The sequence below is a fragment of the Lissotriton vulgaris genome, chromosome 9, assembly GCF_964263255.1.
Source record: "Lissotriton vulgaris chromosome 9, aLisVul1.2, whole genome shotgun sequence".
Classification (NCBI taxonomy): Eukaryota; Metazoa; Chordata; class Amphibia; order Caudata; family Salamandridae; genus Lissotriton; species Lissotriton vulgaris.
The window spans coordinates 276679991-276694838 of NC_141697.1; positions in this window are offsets into that span (position 1 = coordinate 276679991).

The following is a 14848-nucleotide window of genomic DNA, read 5'->3' on the forward strand; positions in this document are numbered from 1 at the left end:
TGAGTTGGTCCCGAAAGGATGTGAACTGAAGACCTTTATTACATAACTAAAGATGTCAGCAGCGAGCGTTTAAAACACAGAAAAATCTTGCTGTAAGTGTGTGTGTGCGTGCTTGCGTGCGTGCATGTGTGTGAAAGAATTAGCACTAAATAGCACATGTTTGAGTTGGGCCTGCCAGGATGTGAACTGAAGACCTTTATTACATAACTGAAGATGTCAGCAGCGAGTGTTTAAAACACAGAAAAATCTTGCTGTGAATGTGTGTGTGTGCGTGCGTGCAGGTGTGTGAAAGAATTAGCAGTAAATAGCACGTGTGTGGGTTGGTCCTGCCAGGATGTGAACTGATGACCTTTATTACATAACTGAAGATGTCAGCAGCGAGCATTTAAAACACTGAAAAATCTTGCTGTGAACGTGTGTGTGTGTGTGTGTGCGTGCATGTGTGTGAAAGAATTAGCACTAAATAGCACATGTGTGAGTTGGTCCTGCCAGGATGTGAACTGATGACCTTTATTACATAACTGAAGATGTCAGCAGCGAGCGTTTAAAATACAGAAAAATCTTGCTGTGAGTGTATGTGTGCGTGCGTGCATGTGTGTGAAAGAATTAGCACTAAATAGCACGTGTGTGAGTTGGTTCTGCCAGGATGTGAACTGATGACCTTTATTACATAACTGAAGATGTCAGCAGCAAGCGTTTAAAACACAGAAAAATCTTGCTGTGAATGTTTGTGTGTGTTTTCCTGGTCGTGGTGTGCGAGGCTTCCTTTCAAGTTGGGTGGAGGAGCAGGGGAGCCAGTAAGTGGAAGGGATTAGCTCTCAGCATTGCTGGGTGGGCAGGGGAGCAGCAGCCTGTGGTGTGAGAGACAAATGTTGGGGTGAGGAGGAGGCAGGGGGGAGAGAGTGCGCTGCAGAGGAAGAGGCTGAAGGTGGGAGGGCGGGGGAGATAGTGAAAGGGTGAGAGAGGAGGCATGGGGGCGTTGGGGAGTATTCCTTTGAAGTGTGAAGCTCTCTGCATTGCTGTGGCGGGTCTGATGCGATAATGGAGGCGGCTCGGGGAGCAAACGGCAAGCGGGTGCACGGGCACATGCACTCGGCGTAATCCGCCTGGTTCAGCTTTCTGTTTCCACCTCTATATGTCTCGACATCTGCAATGCGCAAGCACATTGGCAGAGGTTGAAACCTAAACAACCGAACCTCCCCAAGCTCTAAAAACAACCCTGCCCCCAATCCCTGAAAACAACCCAACACCCCTGAGCCATAAACACTACCCCTCCCCAAAACCCAGCCTCAGCCCCACTTACCAGACCACGTCCTGGAGCTTCGTCTCCTGATCCTTCCTCTTCCTGCGCCCGCCCATCCGCGCATCTAGACCGCGCACTGCCTTAAACACGCATATGCGTAGTTAAGGCATATGGTGGTTAATGCAAGTGTGATTCCGCTTGCGGGGAAATTGCATGCGTGGCTTAGACCATGTTATAAAGGCTGTTTCGCTTAATACTGAATTCAGTTCCCATTACAATAGGAATGAAGAGAACACCAAAGTTTCTCACAGTGGCGGTGACTGTCAGGAAGGAAGTTGGTGGGAAATGGTAGAAACAGGTGCAGTTGATGATGAAACATGTAAGATCTCTGTCTGAATTCAGAAAGTGTAGTGTTATCTAGAGATGAATATCTGCAGAACAACTCAAAATTCATAACTTGAGGACGGGTCAGACGGTAAGGAATATAAGAAACAGTTGCGCTTTATTAGTGTACACATGGTAAGAAAAATCAAAGGAAGAGCTGAAGTCACCAAGGGGAATGGTGTGAAGAAAAAAGAGCAAACCCAGAACTAAGGGGCCTATTTTCGAGAATGTCACGCAATGCAGCATAGCATGTCACCTTGCTGAGCTGCACTGCGTGGCAGGGAAAGGGCAGGAATGTGCTGTATCTAAGACAATGTGGTGCATTCATGCCTTTTCCCATGCGCTGGCGTCCTTTGGCAGCTTAGCACCAATGCAGCCCCCCTTGCACTGGTGCACGTGTGCATGCGTTGCATGCAGGATTTTTTTTGTGCAGAAATGAACACCTTAATGCACAAACACAATCCTGAGAGGTGATTTGTCTTGCGTTGCCTAACTTCAGAGTTAGGGAGCCACTCAGGGCCACGTAACATGGCCTTGCATGGCTTCATAAATCACATATAAGGTTTGCGTCATTCTTGCACAACGGTGTATGGTGCAAGAGTGATGCAAACTGGCTCATAAATAGACCCCTTAGTCTTGAGGGACCCTGATGTGTAGAGAGGATGCAAAACAAAGACTTGGAGAGCCAGATAATGGAGCAGAAGGAGAGCTAGTTGATGCAGAGCCAGCAGTGCTTAGGACTTTAAGGGAGGAAAGTAAGGAGAGGTGATCATCTGTTTCATTCATAGATGGTTGTGATGTGCTGCTGTGATGAAGTAGGAAACAAGTGAGTGCTGCCTTAGTATAGAGGTCTCAGCAGAGTGGTGTGTCGACGCCAAATGAAAGGGAGTGAGTAGGTTATTAGAGATGAGATAAAGAGTAAGGTGGGTAAAAACAAGTCTTTCCCATAATTTTGAAAAGAGAGCAAGCCAAAATACTGAAGTCATCAGAGGGAAATGAAGGGTCAGCTGAGAGTTTATTTTAGGAAAGGTATTACCACTGCAGATCTGAAGCACTATTTTAATCCTCCGTTTCTCCCATGGGACTCTCTGGTAACCCACTATATTGGCTGTCTTCCTAGCTTATGGACCACAACTACTCTGTATCTTTTTAAATGACGAGCTCAGCTCGTCATGAGGTAGCCTGGAGCTGTGCTCATGACGAGCTGAGCTCATCATGACACCAGCAAAATGGCAATTTCCAGCACAGGAGGGGAATTGCCTTAGCAGCCATAGTGTTAAGGAAAGGCTCTGACTTCCTCCCCCCTACCTCCCCCTCATTCTGTCCTTTTTAGGTCTCGCCTGTCGATGCGCATGCGCATCGAGCAAGCGAGACTATGGTGGCTTATCCACTCTTTATCCAACTTGCAAGGAATCGTGGCGATTCCTTGCAGTGCACGAGAAATTTAAGCTCAATGCGCATGCGCATTGAGCTTAAAAGCGCGTGCACATGCCCCCAGCCGCCTGCCTTGCCTACTCTCCCAGCTGGTGCCGCTCCACCCCCTGCGGCATCAAAGGCTTTCACGGCCGGCCGGCCATGCTTTCAGTTTCACGACCGGCCGGCCGTGTGAAGTGCATTTCAAAGCCCGCTCTCCCTGCTCCGCCCCCTGCTCCGGCCGAGACGCATTTCTCCTCCCTCCTCCCCCCTCCCCATGCACCCTCAGTGGGCTGAAGAATTGCCAGAATGCAATATCACAGGCTTAGCTCTTGTTTAAGTTGGTAGTTCTCGTGGTGATTGGCTTGTGTGGTAGGTTTAAATAATCTTACCCTTATCGCACACCCATGTCTGGTTTAAAGAATGCGTTGCTTGCAGTTTGCGCCTTTCCCCGTCAGCCCAAGAACAGACGTGCTGCCATACTGACACCCGCCAGGTTGTGCTGGCTTGTATCCGGTCCGGTGCAATCCTTTTATTAATGACCCTTTGGTGGTACTCAGAAGCGTTCGTCCTCAGCCCCTCGTATCTAGTTAATAATCCGCTCTTTGCGAGCTTCTCCTCCGTGTGCTTGTCCTCCCCATTACCACTCGTACCACTCATTCCACTCCTTCGAAATTCTCTTCAACTCTTCTATGCATCCATCTCACTCCTGCCTCCCTGCTGTCTTAGCCTACCACTCCGTCATTCAAAATCTACTCTTAAGGACAGTCTGCTCTACTATTCCGGTAAAGCCTACCTGGACTCACATGTGTGGGTTCTGGTGTTTTTCCCCTCGATATGTTCAACTTCTAAACACAAGCTGTTGCATGCCTTTGTTTAACATTGTTGCTGAGAACATGACCTCGCTCATACGGTTCACGTTTAGGATACTACTTCTGGCTTAAGCACCATCTGGACATAGTATCACCGAGTGTTCGATTTTCTAAACCTCTCCTTGCCCTTTATGTAGATCCTTAATTGTGTTAAAAGCTGCTCGCGTTATGCACAGTCCCGAATAAAATGTTATAAGATACATGCATTAAAAGTTTCAAAATCCCTTAAAGATACATGATAGTTTTGCACAAGTGAAATGTCGGCATTAGGGCTACTAGAATTAGTGGCTTAAATCTATTTTAGTACTGTAGCCGCTGACACTTTAGTCGCTGGCCAGATGGTGGTTGTATTAGACGTTACAAGCAGTTCCTAAATGGGGGTGGGTAAATTCAGTGATGACACCTTCTTTTTGTAGTGGCTGCAGGCCGCCATTGTATACTGTTTTTGTGCTTTTTATACTTCTACAACATGAAGATCGAAAAAAAAAACTTTTCTTTACTGCAACAGCCAGGCATATGCTCTTTTGTGTGTAATGGTTGCATCTGCGGGTATTATTTTTAGCCCGTTGTGGAAAACTGATGACTACATATAGACCTCGATAAGACCCTTTCGCGTTTAAAATAGTTTACCATTTGAGTTTGAGATGCTAATTATTTGCCTAAGATTATTCTCGTCCTATCAAAACATAAAGCACTAGTCCGCAATTTATAACACGTATATTGTGCAACACTTCCATGACATTTTTAAAGTAACTATGCTGATTTTCCTGGCTATTGCACATTTTTCCCTCACCCACCCTCAACCCCTCATCCCCACTCACCCTCAACCCCTCACCCTCACTCACCCTGAACCCCTCACCCTCACTCACCCTCAACCCCTCACCCTCACCCTCACTCACCCTCAACCCCTCACCCTCAATCCCTCACCCTCACTCACCCTCACCCTCACTCACCCTCACTCACCCTCAACCCCTCACCCTCAATCACCCTCACTCACTCACCCTCACTCACCCTCACTCACCCTCACTCACCCTCACCCTCACTCGCCCTCAACCCCTCACCCTCACTCACCCTCAACCCCTCACCCTCACTCACCCTCAACCCCTCACCCTCACCCTCACTCACCCTCACCCTCACTCACCCTCAACCCCTCACTCACCCTCACTCTCCCTCACTCTCACTCACCCTCACTCTCCCTCAACCCCTCAGCCTCACCCTCACTCTCACTCACCCTCAAACACCCTCAACCCTTCAGCCTCACCCTCACTCACCCTCACTCACCCTCAACCCTCACCCTCACTCACCCTCAACCCCTCACCCACCCTCACTCACCCTCAACCCCTCACCCTCACTCACCCTCACAACACTTATTGTGTTACAATAGGTGTCACATTTGCGAAAGATAAAAATATTGGCATTGTAAATAACAAAGCTATTAATTCGCTATTTTCAAAACAAGCACATAAATAAAAAATGTGTCCTTTACAATACCAATAGCTCAAACTTTCCTAATGCGAGACCTATTGCATTGCTGTGCTTCTCTCCCCTGATGTGGCCTAACGACCAGAGCTGCCATCTAAGTCACGTAAATACAAAACATGTTGCATTCCAAATGCTATAGGTGTCACATTCGCAAAAGTTATAACTATTGGCATTGTAAATGACAAAGCCATCAATTTAGCAACTTTAAAAACCAACAAATTAATAACATATGTCATTTACAAGACTAATAACTCCAACTCTTCTAATGCAAGACCTACTGCATTTCCAATGCTTGTTATGTCGAAGCCTACCAGACAGTGCTGTCTGGTTGCAAAGAGGTATTGGGGACATGTTGAAAGCTTGCCTTGGAATGCATTCTGCGTACCATTGGCTTTGGGTTTTGTCACTCACATTTGCTTGCTTTGTATTCGCTGGCTATAATTGTTTTTGAGCGTCCAGTAGGTCTTTGTCCATAGCCTGTTTACCACCTCTCTGACTGGCTTCTTCTATTCTTCCATGAGTTCTGGCTCTTCAGGAAACTCCTTGTTTTTTCCGTGAAGCACTCCATGAGAGTGCATACATTTTCCAGATGTCTCTCTTGTATTCTTTCCTAACCCTTGCTACCTCCCCCCCACTTGGCTCACCTACCATGCGCTATGTTGCTCTCAAGCACTTGGGGGCAGATTTACAAGCCCCTTGCGACACATTTACGCCGCCGTTGCGTCACTTCTGTGACGCAGCGGCGGCGTAAACCATGCGCCATGTTGCGCCTTATTTACAACGTGACGCATCTAGAGAGATGCGCCACATTGTAAAGCTCTGCGCCACATTAAACCTGCATCAGGTTTAATGTATGCAGGTTGGGCGTTCCGTTGGAAAAAGCCTTGGAAAAGTGACGCAGTGAAATCTACAAGATTTCACGGAGTCACTTTTCCGACGCCCCTGCGTCAAAACCTTGCGCCTGCTTGAAGCAGGCGCAAGGCGTAACGCAGCATGTTAGGTATGGGCAGCCCCTGAGCATTGCTGGAGTTGCGTCACACTTGCGTCACGACTCCAGCAATGCGCCGCCCTTACGCCATCAGATGCGTCACCCATTTGTTTATCCTTGCGCCACGATGCGCCGCATTGTAAATGTGGTGCATCTGTGGTGGCCCAAGGGTAAACTTGCGTGACGCCTCTTACCAGGCGCATCCCTGCTGATATGCAGGGATGCGCCAGTCCTTGTAAATCTGCCCCTATGTGCTTCTGTGGACCCTCTCGCTCCGCATTATTTTATATTTCTATAGCATCGATACAGGCCCGCAAAATGGGATTGTAAATAGTAAAGAAAATGGCAGCATTTGATGCAGATTAGGTTCCACACATGGTCGAAAAGCCAAAAGCATCTGAGAGAGCATTACAGTACTTAGCAGATCACATACCTTTGAGCCGATTGATGCTTTGTCTGAATCCTTCCCAGTCTGGGATCAGGGCTTGCAGACAGTGCTGGGTCTCTCCTCCTCCCCCTAATGGTTCCCTTCACTTCAAAGCCTGGAATGTAAGATCTGATCTTCTCAAGACCACAAGGCTGGCGTGTTTGCAAACGTATTTTATCTGCTTTTGTAAAGAAAACTGTTTAACATTTTCCTACCCCTCGTGGTTCGCTGTTATGGCATGGTGAGCTTTATAATATGACGACTAATAAACAAATTCCCTTAACCATAACATAGCTGTACCCTCATTTTCTAATTCCTTTATTTTGTGTATTTGTGTATTGAGTCTGTAACATAGCTTGCCTGCTTGCTAGTGGACTCTTCTTGCTGAGCATCCTCCAAGCTGCATGCCCTTACTCCCTCTGAAAGGCCACCTTGCCTCTCACCAGCAATTTTTAATATAGTGCTATGACACAGCCAGCTCTAGCCACTTCGTGGAGCTTTTTTTATTTTGTATTTCAGTCGTGCTGCACAGCAGCCAAGGTGACCAAAGACAAGCAAGGAAATTAGAAGGATTATGAAGCCATCCAGTTGTAAGCAATAGGCGGGCACCTTGTAAGTAAGCACAAGCATTGGCAAACCCAGTAGGTCTTGCTTATGGGAGCTCTATTGGATTTATACAAATTATTTTAGTCATGTTTTTGGATTGCTGCTGTGTAGCATAGCAGATGTGAAGCATGGCTAAAACTAAAAAAAAGAAAAGGCACAATGACGTGGCACTGTGACACAGCAAACACTGGCTGCAACATAGCACTTAAAAAACAAAGAATATTTATATTGTTTCTTACAATAGTTTTCCTGATATTTAAGGGTCAAGACTATCGCAGAGTGCTCCTTCCAATTGCTGCCAAGTTGTGCTCCTTAGGCAGCAGCCTGTACCCATTGAATGCAACTGGATGCTTCCTCCCCTTGCCATTGAGTTGAGCAGGGACATTCCAAGTCTCTTACCAGAAGCATCAGCGTACACTATCAAGGGATGACTAATCCGAGGTCCCTTCAGAGGTCCCTTTAGAACTGGGGCATGAACTAGTGCTGATTTCAGGTCCTCAGTATCCTTCTGGCATTCTGCAGAGAAAATCAGTCTGCTGGGCTATTTCTTGAATGTAAGCTCTGTCAGTTTTGTAACAACTGTCCTAAAGTTGGCGACAAAGTACCTGTTGTACCAGTGAGATCGAGTACAGTTTGCACGTGGGTGTGTCCTGTGGGTAACTCACTAATCCAACACTGCTTGAAAAGGGCAAAGTTTCCCATTGGTAAACTGATAGCAGAGGTAGATTATAGAGAACTGGCCAAATCGTCAGTTGGTAGCTTTCATGGCCAATTTATCCCCCTCCATACTCACCAACACCTCCTCCAGGCGGGTTAGGTGTCCATGAATTACTACATAAAGCAATGTTGTCAGGATAGACCATGCAGAACTCTTCCAGCCCTGACAAAAGCTGGCGAGACACTGATCATTGGTGTGAGACCCTGATAATCCATTCAAAAGCATAGGTCAATCGACAGTTGCTTTGGGACGAACACCACTGGCTGCCCGGTGACTACACGATCATTCAATTAATCGCAGGTGCAACATATTATTAACATCTGTCTTGATACTTTTCTGAACCTGGTCGGACATCCTAAAGGTCTTGCTCTACATGGGCAAGCAATCCCCCAAGTCTATGTCGTGGACATAGCTGGGTGTCAGCCCTGGAAATAGAGAGAAGATGTGGGCAAATCATCACAGTGCCTCCTTACACTCTTCTTGCTGTCTAGAAGTCCAGTCATGGGCAAGCTTTACGTAGTCCTGACAGCCACCTTTCTCATCACTGTGCAATAGGTAATGAAGGGGCTCACTTTACCCCAAAACTCTTCTGCCTTTTCCAGGATGTTCACTATCTAGTCTTTCCTGCAACCATCAGCCTGTGCACATGGAACAGCCTCCTGGGTTCACATGTGGCATCTCTGTTGGCTAAGTAATTGACATCAGAGACTTCCTGAACCACCCTGTATGGCCCGCTCATGTTGTCCTAGAGAGCTCAAGGTAAAATGGCTTTACCACCAGTGCCAGTTCTCACCCTATTGGTACCCAGTTAGTGCCAGCGTCTCCTCCTGGTCATACCACTTCTTCACCTGCTGCCTGTAGTTTTTCCTTGCTTGCTCCATGTATTGTTTTGTATTTGTCTTTCCTTTCCCTCTTCCTCACTTCTCTTTCCCTTTGTATCTCTTGTTGGACCCAAACCTCCTGTTTCTAAATTCACCTCCCCACCTGATCCTGGAGAGCTAGTCCCTAACACATCCTTTCAAACTCGCTGGCCTTCTCTTATCTTTCTCAGCCTTAGCTTAAGAAGGATGTACCATGTTACAACGCATACCATTACGACTACCTACCATTACAACGCGACCTTTACAACGCATACCATTACAACGCATAGCGCTTAGAGGTGCTCGATAGTGGTAAGTATAATTTACTATTCCAACTCCAGTCCCCGTGGACACTAGGGAAGGTGTTGGATAGTAAATTATACTTATTCCCTATCCTAGAGCGCCCCCCAGCGCAATGCGTTGTAATGGTATGCGTTGTAAAAGTTGCGTTGTAATAGTAGGTAGTTGTAAAAGTTGCGTTGTAACAGGTGTATACCGCTTAAGAAGGGCCAACAGTAGAGTCAGAGTCTCAGCTAGACTCAACCCACCTAAAGGGGCATTCACTGGTACTGGTGACAAGAGTACCCTCTAGATTGAGAGAATATTGCCTCAGAGACAATCTTGGAAGCAGCCTAAGGAATGTACTAAGGCAGTGCCTAAAGGAAACTCTGTACAATGTGCTATAAGAGCTTGAAACCACAGCACTCTCTACCTAGGTCACTTCCAGGGTACCTTTCCGGAGTCTACCACAGCCTTCTTTCCATGTCCTAGTGTCCCTTATTGGCTCTTTATTCAAAAAGGCATGCCTAACCTTTTATCTAAGAGCTCCCACCACGTATACCAACACAGCTCCCTTAAATGATCTAAAAATAGGCTCTTTCAGATCTTTTTTTACACCTTGTGTCCACCATCAGTTTGTGCAAGTAGTGGTATAAAGATGGTAGACCTATTGTTATTTGTGAACAGTGGAGTCTCACCACTTGCCTGTCCTGGGGCTTGACTTTCTATGGCCACTGATAGCTGAGAAACAACTACACCGCCTTAGCACTTGACTCTCAGGGTAGCAAGACAAGCAGTCCAAGGCCTACTCAGGGAGGTGGTGTGTCATTAGAGACCCAGAATTCAACACAATAACTCTTAATAAGACATGTCCAGCCCAGTATTTTTACTTACAAAAAGAATTACCTGCCTACTGACTATTCACAGGAGCTAACCATTCAGGAAAGTAATCAACGTTCCTGTAGGCTAAGCTTTAAAAATGGGACATTTGGGAGATATTCACTTTAAGCTTACTTGCTAATTTGTGTTTGAATTCTGCCTTCCCAGCTTGACCAAATTGGTTGGCCCTAAGCAATCCAGTTTATCTCCCTATTCCTTGTATTTAGTAAAGTTATTGGGAGTATCTCGAGGGAGCTCAGTTCACACTGTATGTTACAAAACAACATTCATTCATATTGTCGCTGAATCGCAAAGGCAAGGCCAACTGCATGTGGAGTCTTGGACCAGCAACACCGTGGGCGATGTGTAAAGTGCAGGACAGCACATCTGTGCCACATCTGGAACTGAAAAGCTCTGTGGCTCATAGCAACAAGCGGCTTGGACCTGAGAGATGCAGTGATGTCACTTTGATGAGGTCACTATTGGCTCCTTGTCTGCGGCAAGGCAAGATCCCTAGTATCGTTGCTTTGGTTTCAGCCTGCCTCGCCTTGTGTGAAGATCTGACTCCTAGCTGAAATATTCTGTGCTAAGGATTCCACAGGAAGCCAGAGTTCTCAATTCAGCATCACACCTTGAACAGAAAGGGCCAGAGTCAGGTCTGGCAGACACGCATCAAGGGTGGGAGCTGCTCTGCTTGATCACAACTGTCCTGTTGTTACTGCATCTGGTATGAAAGGGCGTAGGAACACCAGACCAAAACTTACTGCATGTTAATTCTGGCCAGTGAAATCACATGAGGCTAAAACAGCATCCAAGCAGTGGCGGCCGACAAAGATAAAGAGTAGTGGGGCATGTGGAGGCAGTGCAGGAGGGGGTAGGTGGAGCACGGTGGGGGAGCGTGCGGCGGGGGTTTACAAAAAAAATGGAAGACTTACCTGATGCTGCTGGCTGCCTTTCGCTCCTCTGCTTCCAGTTCCTGCTCCCAGCAGTCCCTGGGAAAGCATCTAGGATTCCCCTTCCAATCCACGCGCTGCTGTCAGGCATGAGAGAAGCGGAAATTGGCCTGAGCGGGCTGAATTAACCCTCACTCAGGCACAGGGAGTCTGTGCTGTTTCAACAACCAGGATGTGCAATACAGCTGGGTTGGAGAAACTTAAGTGCTCATCTTAGTTTGGCCAGCCTAAGACCAGCAGTGGTTCCTCCGCTAAGGAGCATTGCCTCACTGCTTTTTAGCAGTGAAATAACGGGAAAATTAAATTATAATAACTTGTGTTATTATCATTTGATTTTCTCCTTGTTTTGCTTCTTTGCACATGGGGCGGGAGCAGGGAAGGAGTAAGTGCGCAATGACTGCTTGGCCAGCCATCTCAGACCGGCCAAACAGTCTTGCGCACTTTGCATGTTCTCCATGTGGACTGTATTACAGCCTGTGTAGAGAACATGCCCAGGCTACCAGTCAGCATCGGAGTGCCAAAATACGGTGCTCAGACCAAACACAAAGCTGCTAAGGCAGCATTGTGATTGGCTGACTGAGTGCCTGGGTGTGCTTCCTGTTCAGGCCATCGAGGGAGGACTACGGAGGAGAGACACGGCAAGGAAGCAGTGAGAGGATACGTTTTTAATTTAATTTTAGAATACCCGCTTTCCTTGCATCCTGCCCCTCCCGCCCCTGCCCCCGCACCACTACTTCTGATTTGTGCTGGCTGCCACTGCCTAAGACTGACAGCCAAACTAACATGCCCATTTTAAAAAGTGCATCTACCACTCCTCCTTCCCCTCCCATGGCCCAGCCCCGTTCCTCCCTGCACACGCTGTCTCAGCCAGCACCTGAAAAATAAAACAATAATAAAGTAATGTTTTATTTTTCAGCTGCTGGCTCTGAGCCTGTGGGGTGATGCTCCTTCTCCAGTGCGGAGGAGCCACTGCTGCATCCAATCCTTGTCCCTCATTCTCCCCTGACTTTTGGCTCTAAAAAGGGGAGCATTCAATGCTCTCCCTGCCAGAACTTATCTTATCCGGTGAGCCTTCAAAATGTCGAAATTTTAATATCGACCTACACTGATATCGAGTTTTTAATATTATAGGGACAGAATATCGAAGTCAAGAATATCGATGACCAGAAAATCGACTGCAAGATAAGTGATATTGATTTATTTAATATTGAAGTAAGTAATATCGAAGTAAATAATATCGTTAGCAAAAATATTGTTAGCAAAAATATTGTTGTAAATATCATCGCATTTTTTTAGTGTTATGTATTTAGTATGTATTTTGTCTGAGAGGGGCTTTCAGGTCAGGCAGGGGGAACACTACTCTCGGGTGTTCAATCTCGAACAAGGGGTTCCCCAGGGCTCGGCCCTCAGCCCCACCCTGTTTAACCTCTACGCCTCCCCTGTTGCCACCATTGTGGAAAGGCATGGCATCCAGCTGGTGTCGTACGCTGACGACACACAGCTGGTCATCTCGTTGTCACGGGCACCCGATACTGCGGCACTCAACTTCAGGGCCTGCATGCAGGAACTTGCTTCCTGGATGTCCAACAACTGCCTGAAGTTGAATGGGTCCAAAACGGAAGTGCTCGTGGTAGGGGGAGGCCCGTCTGTGTGGTCCTCAGCGTGGTGGCCTGACTCTCTGGGCTCTACCCCCACGCCGAGCCACCAGGCGAAAAATCTTGGGGTTCTATTCGACTCTGATCTATCCTTTGCTCCCCAGGTTAACCGGGTGGTTGGAATGTGCTTCGGGATACTGAAGAGCCTTCGCAAGGTCCTTGACCTATTACCGATTGGTGCCAGACAAACTCTTGTGCATGCTTTGGTCACATCGAGACTTGACTATGCCAACCTATTATATCTGGGTATTACGGCCAAAAGTCTCAACCGTCTCCAAGTTCTACAAAACGCCACAGCCCGGCTGGTACTGAGACTCCCCAGGAGAGCACCCTCTAAAGCTGCCTTGAGGTCCCTTCACTGGCTTCCTATCCGGGAAAGGATTACCTTCAAGGCTCTCTGCATGTGCCATCGCATCTTTGGAGGCAAAGCACCCGGCCCGCTGAACAGCCTTATTACTCCCTACAGACCTGAGCAGCTGCTCAGATCCTCTGGGATGGGTCTGGCTGTTGTCCCCAAAATCCGTAAATCTCGGATGGGAGGTAGATCTTTCAGGCTCCTTGCAGCCAAGAATTGGAATTTGCTCCCCACTGAAATGCGTCTCGAACCTTCTGAGACTAAATTTCGCAAAACCCTCAAAACCTATCTCTTCCGCCTAGCATTGTTATAATCCTCTGACTCTCTTCCAGGTTCTCTTCAGCGCGGGGACACGCCGGTGTGCGTTACCAAGCGCTTTACAAAATTCCAAAATGAAATGAAATATGTATGTTTAACATTTTTTAAACATTATTTTTTGCATTTTAGTATTACAGCGGGTTGTTGGTTTATAGGGCAATAGGGTAGGAAGTAATGTAATCATGATTATTAACCCCTTCCCTGCTGGCCCGTTTCCGCCCCCGTGCGGTAAACAAACGAACAGGGGCGGGCCATGACGAACTCCAGCCGTCATCAGCACACGAGCACCGTAGTGCATGACGGCTGGGGTTCGTCACCAGCATGGAAGGGGTTAATTAATATGTTTATATTTATTGTTATTGATTGCTAATTTATTGTTAATTAATTATCAACTGGTATTTAGTTTTTATTAATTGGTTAATTTATAATTATGTCAATTATAATTAATGTATATTAGGTTTTAGATATTGTTATTGTTAATTAGTTTATTGTAAATTCATTAATTGGTAATTATTTTTTATTAATTGATTAATTGATAATTAAATAATTATGGTATTTTTAATATGTAGCGGGTTGTGGGTGTATAGGGGAATAGGGTGGGAAGTCATTTAAATATAATTAATCAATAATATGGTTTTATTTATTGTTATTGCTTATTTATTTATGGTTAATTACTTATTACTTGGTAATTACTTTTTATTAGTTGTTAATTTTAAATTATATTAATTATAATTGATTTATAATGACTTATTATTTTTTTTATTGTTAATTAAATTGTTAAATAATTATTAATTGGTGAATAATTATTATTAATTGATTAATTGACAGTTAAATTAATTGTGTTATTTTTTATGTGTAACGTGTTGTGTGTTTATAAGGGAATAGGGTGGGAAGTAATTTAATGTTATTTAAGTAAATATTAATTTAATAGGTATTTATTAATACCTTTTTTGTTAAATAATGATTAATATGTTATTTATTTTATGAAAAATATTTAATTGATAAGTATGTTAATTTAACTCCTACGCTATCCAACACTTTCCCTACTATTACTATCACTGGAGTGGGAATAGTCATTTTTACCCCTCCGCTATTCAACGCTTTCTCTACTGTTGCACTCACTGGAGTGGGAATATTAATTTTAACCCCTCCGTTATCCAACACTTTCCCTACTGTGGCATTAACTGGAGAGGAAATAGTAATTTTTACACCTATGCTATCCAACACTTTCCCTACTGTTGCACTCACTGGAGTGGGAATAGTAATTATTACCCCTACGCTATCCAACGTCTTACCTACTTTTGCACTAACTAGAGTGGAAATAGTAATTTTAACCCCTGCGCTATCCAACGCTTTTCCTACTGTTGCACTCACTGGTGTTGGAATAGTAATTTTTACCCCTACGCTATCCAACGC